This window comes from Formica exsecta, unplaced genomic scaffold, assembly GCF_003651465.1.
Source record: "Formica exsecta isolate Colony F162 unplaced genomic scaffold, ASM365146v1 scaffold178, whole genome shotgun sequence".
NCBI classification, from domain to species: domain Eukaryota; kingdom Metazoa; phylum Arthropoda; class Insecta; order Hymenoptera; family Formicidae; genus Formica; species Formica exsecta.
This window is the reverse complement of record NW_021849095.1, coordinates 642,313-650,547: the sequence shown is the minus strand read 5'-3', so window position 1 is coordinate 650,547 and position 8,235 is coordinate 642,313. Positions and strand designations below refer to the sequence as shown.

Below are 8,235 nucleotides of genomic sequence, written 5' to 3'. Positions count from 1 at the left end.
ATAATTGGAATATAAAAAATTAATTCACACACCTATATATATATAAATTATATATAACTTTTATTAAGAATGATAATATACATGTAAATTTTTTAATTTACGATATAATTAACATTAATATACTATTAAAATTGATATCGCTGGAGTAGGCAAAAGTATCGACGCTTTCCTGAAAAGTGACCATCCTCGACGGTAACGATACCGTCGTAGGGGCGTGATACCCGACGCGCAGCAACACCCTTCCTTTCGGCAGATCGGACAACACAACTGTCGGCCTATTAAACTAATTGACTGCGCAGTATGCCGACGGCCGCAGCGTTCGGAAATCGCGTCGCCTTACAAACGTATCGTTCCCCTCCCCGTTTCCTCTGCCTTGCCCTCCTATTCCGTACATGTGTGTGCCCTATGTATATATGCGTGATGTGCGTGCATGTCATGCGTGTCACAAACGGAAACCTCGGCGCGTCGATTACGACCCTCGCGCGAAATTTCGCACGCATCGTCGCCCCCGAACGGGCCGATGTCGCGCCTCGAGACCAAAGCTCGTTATGCAAATAGCAAACATGGGTCTGCACGCACGATGCCAATGTAGCATCCGCATGGTGCCCCCAAATCATCGTTTGGTACACGTTGGATAATGATTCGGTCCAACAAAGTTTCTGGATTTCTCGAATCGAATCGTAAATGGAAGAATGCTAGATGTCCAGAGAGAATTGCCAATTACATATTTTCTTCTGCAATATAAATTTGGTACTTGATAAAATTGTAGAACTGTAACTTAAATTGAATTATATCACTCGAATAAAAATTGCTTTATATTTAGGCAATATACAATTACATCAAAATTTTAAGATACATAATAAAATTAGGATACATTTTATTTATACTATCTATCTTTAAATTTATATTTCTTATATCTATGTGTTTTTCTCAAGTTATGTGATCTCCACAAAAATATAGAAAATCGATATTACAGAGCTGCAAACGACTATCTAATTGTAAAAAATTAAGGATTCATGTTAATAAAATTCATATTAATGACAGATTGAATCAGGGTTGCCGAAGAACGTTATTGCTATATACGATAACCGCGAAAGAGACAAATGAACTTTAACCTGACCTAAGATATACCGAAACTCCCTTTAAAAATCATATCGCGGGGGATATCACTTTATTAAGAGACACATCGAAAGAATATCGAATCGTATATGACTCGCAAATAAGAAGATATTCACGATTTGATTGTTATTATAGTGGCTCACAGCTTTCTTGCAGATGATGTTTATAATGTTTCGATTAGTTTCTGGTAAGTTAAAGAGTTATCAGTACATAAACTAAAAAATTTTGTATTTAATTTAAAAAATAATTAGTACATCAATACGCAAGCCTGAACAAATTTTATTATAATTAGGATTTTCAATTATAATTCACAATTATATATAATTTATATATATATATGAGTTAAAAAAAATTTATATTCCAATTATAATTTTTCTTAATTATAATTGGAATATACGATATAATTAACATTAATATACTATTAAAATTGATATCGCTGGAGTAGGCAAAAGTATCGACGCTTTCCTGAAAAGTGACCATCCTCGACGGTAACGATACCGTCGTAGGGGCGTGATACCCGACGCGCAGCAACACCCTTCCTTTCGGCAGATCGGACAACACAACTGTCGGCCTATTAAACTAATTGACTGCGCAGTATGCCGACGGCCGCAGCGTTCGGAAATCGCGTCGCCTTACAAACGTATCGTTCCCCTCCCCGTTTCCTCTGCCTTGCCCTCCTATTCCGTACATGTGTGTGCCCTATGTATATATGCGTGATGTGCGTGCATGTCATGCGTGTCACAAACGGAAACCTCGGCGCGTCGATTACGACCCTCGCGCGAAATTTCGCACGCATCGTCGCCCCCGAACGGGCCGATGTCGCGCCTCGAGACCAAAGCTCGTTATGCAAATAGCAAACATGGGTCTGCACGCACGATGCCAATGTAGCATCCGCATGGTGCCCCCAAATCATCGTTTGGTACACGTTGGATAATGATTCGGTCCAACAAAGTTTCTGGATTTCTCGAATCGAATCGTAAATGGAAGAATGCTAGATGTCCAGAGAGAATTGCCAATTACATATTTTCTTCTGCAATATAAATTTGGTACTTGATAAAATTGTAGAACTGTAACTTAAATTGAATTATATCACTCGAATAAAAATTGCTTTATATTTAGGCAATATACAATTACATCAAAATTTTAAGATACATAATAAAATTAGGATACATTTTATTTATACTATCTATCTTTAAATTTATATTTCTTATATCTATGTGTTTTTCTCAAGTTATGTGATCTCCACAAAAATATAGAAAATCGATATTACAGAGCTGCAAACGACTATCTAATTGTAAAAAATTAAGGATTCATGTTAATAAAATTCATATTAATGACAGATTGAATCAGGGTTGCCGAAGAACGTTATTGCTATTAAATACGATAACCGCGAAAGAGACACGTGTGTGTTTCTACGCAAGGAGATAGTTAATAATCGCTTCGTGAACGTCGATCACCGATCTCATGTTTTCCCCCTTACAATTTTCGAGAAGAGCCACAGCAGCAGTTTCGATCATTATACGGCCGACGTGAGAGGCTTTCTCTCTCCGCTCTCGGATTTGATCGGTATCGAAAAGCAAACTTATCAGCGCACCCACTCGCTACAACCGTGTCTACTCACCGAGAGAGTCGATTCTCGTGCAAATCGACCGCGTGCGGTCGGCGGTCTGATCGGCGAAGGTAGCTTTAATACCCGACACGCGCCCTCATCAAAGCGATCCCCGTCATCGGCAGTCCATTGAGAGATCCGCGCGCTTAACCACTTCATCTTCTTTTGGAGCGGAGCTCGGTATCATCGCGGCAGCTCGTTACCTCGATCGTTCCGCCGGCGCATCGTTATTCCGGGGCGACCGGTAATAAAGCCCGTTTAATTTTATCGCCGTGGCAATCGAACATGCTCGCTACGAGTAATTGGCCACTAACTGGGAAACATTCGGTGCCCGTTTGATTTTCACGGGGATATTCGCGGTTATTTTATAGTAACTCGAACGGATAAGAGGGGCACATTGTTCTTTTTTTTTCTTTTAGACAAAATGAGAAATGTCTTCTGAAAAAATGATTAACTATTACCTTTTATATTTGTATACATATTACCCTTTTATACGAAGTTTTACGACTCATTATATGTAGTGTATAATATGGTTTCTAAATTACTTAGTTTTGACAGAAGAAAAAAAGGATAAAGCAGTAATTCTGTATGTCAATTTTAATGTTACAAACCACACGCAATATTAATTTCTGAAATTACCTGTTTCTAGTTGCGACCTAGATTACATCGTTTCGGAAGACTCCCGCGTTTCAATTTTACTTAAAAAGCATCCCTTAATTTTGAATTACGCGATTTAATCCGCTATCTGTCAGTGTCATCGGGCGGTGTGTTAGCGGCGATGGTCGACGCTCACGACGGGCATTAATAAAATAACGCAGTCACGGATTTTCGAGCACTCGACTGCGCAGAGGGTGTGAAGGGTAGGAGGAGATGGTAACAACGCCGAGGGGGCGATCATGAAACTCCGGATCGGACCTTATGTTCGCGCATTGTGACTTTTCGTCGAGATAGAACGAGAGAGAGAGAGAGAGAGAGAGAGAGAGAGAGAGAGAGAGAGACGCACGGAGTAGTCCGGCATAATTGGCAGGGGTTCCTGACGTAATATTTATTACGGATTCGAGAGGGACGGGGGGAGAGAGAACAGCAAAAAAGAAAGATCGTAATGGCCAACTGGGGTACAAACTGTACCAGCCTCTTTGCGGTTCGTTAAACGAAGCCTTCGCCGAAGGGTGTTGAAAAAGATACGCAAAGAGATTATAATCATTTTTTTCTGATATCACTTCTCTTTCCTTGCAATACCACACCTTGACATATCGTTTACATGAGTGGCTATAAAAAAACTATATAGATCAGTCATCGAAATTAACTTTAATAAAAAGATAGAAATGTGTTATTGAATTTTTATCTAAATTTATATGTTTTTCTTTATAAGTTTTTAGTGAGAAAATATTTTTTATATTGGATGTTATTTCGAGACGCGTTACTTCCGATTGTGAGGGCGTCGTCGCTCGTCCAGGATGTAATGTCGTTTGTTTGTCACCGTTGCTACGACGAGTTATTCTCGATCAAAAGCGTCTCGGCAAATCGGTCCTATTCCCCTCGTACAGATCCGTGTTAAGCGGATTTAATTTGCGTCACGAGCGAACAGAGACGCTCGTGCGCGCTCTTTAATCGTCTTGAATATTGCCGTTGACATAGACGCGCTCCTTGGCGACGTCGGAGGAAGTCCTAACACGATGCGCGCACGAAAAAGATGTCTCGGATCGTTTTCCGCGAAAATATCCCTTCGAATGTACAGAGTCTTTTGCATCCAATTCTAATAGCGAGAGATTCATTGACAGAAAATTAGAGTTTTCTCCTCGTAAAAGAAATTTTATGGTCAATTTTTGTTGATATTAAATATCTTAGCTATTAAGTTGTAACAAAGTTTCTGGTGAGACAAAACTTATTCCTGAAACTAATCAAAGAATTAAACTTTTTTTACCCTTATCTATATCTTTAAAACTCGAGCAACTAAAAGCTTCTTGAATTTTTCGCTTATAAGTAGAACAATATCGACGCGAGAAATTCTTTAGAGAAATTTTAAAGTTAATCTTTCCTTAACAGATTTTTCTAAATACTCGGATTCTTTAATTTAATTAAAAGATATAAATAAAATAAGAATATTTTGCAAAATGTTAATGATACAAATTTGAAACAAATTTTTTTTTTATGATTTAATCCTTACTAAACGCGTATAAGACTCAAACACTTTGTAATTTGTCATAAGTCCGAACGTACACGCGCGCCCTATCATCTTCTCTTTCCTTTGCTCTCTTTCTCTCTCTTTCATCCCCGTTTGTGTGCTCTCGCGCGCGCGTGGGTCGAGTGCGGGTATAATAATAACGTTCGGTAAGTACGTGTTTGTAGTTACCCCTGAGGTGAGCCACCCACGGAGAGGGCCAGGAAGCTCCGCCTTCGCCGGCGTGGGGTTGGTTGTCACGGGGGTGGAACACTCGGGGGCGGTTCTTCACCATCCGAGTCCCGATTTAGCGCTCTCGCTCGTCGCGGGGGTGCCGTTCGGAGAGAAAGAGGGTGACGAGAAACACGGTCGGACACGCACCCCGTGCGCGGTGGACGGTCGAGCTCGCTCGCGAGTAAACCTGTTTCTGAACGCGTCCCGTAGTCGGCCGCAGTGGTACGAAACAAGTATTGCCCCGTCGGGACGCGGAGGTTTAATTGTTGTATCGTAATTAAGATAGTTTAGACGTTGTATAATTGAAGGAGCGGGAGAAGCGATTGAACTACTCATCATTGGTGTTGAAGAAGCGAGTCCTTGTCGTGAAAAAGAAAATGAAGCCTTGTCCTAGATGGAAAAAATAGTCGTTGTTACAGTAGAAAAGCGACGAGTCTTTACTTTTTCATAATTGAAAAGTCTTCGATGTAACTGAGGAAACGAGTGCCCGTCATATTTGAGAAAAATCTTTGTTGCAACCGAAGAAAGAAAGCTGAAGGAGAATTTCTTGGAGAAGAAAATCAGCTTGGACGTTGATCATCGCCTGGCGATCGTGACTCGAATTGTGAACTGCGAATTGTGACAGTCGTCATTTCCGACTGTTGGCGTCTGTATTGCGTTTTCAGGTACGTACTGATTTGCATTTCGTAGAAATCTTTGAATGGATATTTTTATATCATGACTTTCTATTACATGTTCTTTTTATTGTTAGTTATTTTTCACATCATCTTGCAATTTTTTTTTAGTTATATTTTAGCTACATCTCCTTGCAATTTTTTTTCTTTCACTCTAATAATAAATAAATATTATTTCACTTTAAATGAATAAGATATAAGAAAATACAATAAGATGAACAAGCTTATTACATATTGTAATCGCCGTTGTTAAAGTATATACGCTATATTGAAGCTTGAGAATAATTCTAACGAGTTTCGCCGAGCTTTTGAAGGGAATCAGTGTCGTAAAGAGAGCCCCCTTCGGACATTGCTAAATAGATTGATAGTCGATTCACGGGTCCCGAGCAAACTGGTCCCGTGAGAATACGCGGGGTCGTCGCGTAGGGTAGAAGTGCCGAGCGAACAAACGCCATAAACTGTTTGTGCTTGGGATTAGCCGCTGCTGATTTGCCTCCTACGAAAAATATCTGAAGCGACAACCTGTGTAGATGTTTTATTACGTTTCGATTAGAAAAAATCTGTAAATATGAAACGACTACATTATACGTATATGTATGTATAAGTCTAACTATTAACATGGACTAAGCTATCTTAATTAGATAGATATTAATTAGGTATTCACCGCATTTTTCACCGTATATTTCACCGTACATTTACCATTAAATGCACCATTTAATCCACGGATTATGAGTTTCATTAGTATAATCCTTTCATTATATAATATTAAAGAAAAGTATGAAGTTATTCATTGCAGACAGATTTTTCCAAAAGGAAATATATAAGCTAAGAGAACACGAATAGAGAACATGTGTGTGCAATAGCTAATAGTGCATAATTAACAGAGCAGGAAATGTTTCGTTTGAATTGAATTAATAAACGCGATAATTAATTGGACTCAGGTGCGGTCGACGAGTTTCTAAAAGTTTTCGGATTGTTCGGAAAGACATGTCTCGCCTAATTTTTTGGTTGGCTACACGCGCACAATTTATGGCTTGTCGCTGAACAGGCTTAAAGTTTTTCTTAAGCAAGAACTTTGGAAAATCGCAGGATACGTCTTCAAGCTTTAAACGAATCTAATGATGGTTTAACTGACACCTTTAAAATAGACTAAAACGACATAATTATTCTAAAAATAGAATCCCTTTTAATTGTTTTTTATACATTTTTTATAAGTATCTTTTTGTAGTTCCTCGCTTCTTTCCTGAAAACGTCGAAAATAAACGAAATCTTCTTATCTTATAAATACGCCATTATAAATATGCTGAATTTAAAGTTTTCTTTTACTGATAAGAAAAATTGTTGCCCAATATTTGAGAAATTTTCAACAAGATATATTTTTCTAAATAATTAGTTTTTCTAGAAATGTTTTGTTTGTTCCGCAAATTTTATTTCTTTTTACATCTTTTCATATTTTTTATTATTTTTAGCAATAAATCTATAAAGTTACATGTAACACGAGATAAATCATGTCGGCTTAACATTTGCGTAATCTTTGAATCGTGAAATATAAACGCCATCCTCGTTCCCTTTTTCCCTCCCGGGAATGCAACTCGACATATAAATCGCAATTGTAAAAATATACCGAGCTTATGAAGTAAAAAGACTCCCAAGTTGAGCTAAATACTTATGACGATCATAGAGAGCACATTACGGTTATTAAAATTATTATCCGAATGGCATATTTAATCTCCTGATCCTCTTGACAGACTCCGAACAGCAGCCCGCGGCTGTTATGTTTGCCTCTGATGCCACTTTAGATGATAATATTTTAACGCGCATACAGATACAAAGGCCAAAGGATTATCGTGCGCTATTGACAAAGCTGATACACTTCGCCGCGAGAGAAGCATTAAGAATTAACGATGTTATATATAAATTAATATAAAAGCAAAGTGGACGCGCAGAGCTTGCGTCATTACTGCCGTCATCGTATTTAATATCGTATTTAATATCGACTGTGATATAACATTGTAAATATCGGAGGATTTATTGATTCATAATCGTAATATAATTTCTATCTATGTTAATTTTTAGAAATAGACTGATATTTACTCGGATTTAATGGAGATATTTAATTACGAGATTGATTTTCGCGTAATCGGTCTAATTGGGAATGGAAATTAAACTCGACGAGACCAGATTGACGAGGATTAATTGTGGGTGTCAAGCGCAATCAAATATTGGCGACTGAGCGACGCGATGACGTCGACGTATTAATACTGATTACATCGCGCGTTCGCGCTTCGTGGTCCGACAGGATTATACACCGGCTGTTCCGATTTACATCTCCGCTGACGCGATAGCAGCGGAGGCTGCGAGGGAAAGCGAGGGAAGGCAGCCGCTCATAAATTATGCGAAGAATCTGCGAGACGCGTACAATTACCGAAAGATAGGGA

General features: G+C 38.7%; 1 protein-coding gene across 1 annotated transcript in view; it reads left to right on the top strand.

Moving 5' to 3' along the window:
• The first annotated feature begins 5,660 nt into the window (after nucleotides 1-5,660).
• The window catches only part of LOC115233586 (SKI family transcriptional corepressor 2), a 29,249-nt gene continuing 26,674 nt past the window's right edge, over nucleotides 5,661-8,235 (top strand). Inside the window, exon 1 of the mRNA XM_029804089.1 lies at nucleotides 5,661-5,788. The gene's annotated coding sequence lies outside the window, so the exon portion shown is untranslated. The remainder of the gene's footprint in view (nucleotides 5,789-8,235) is intronic.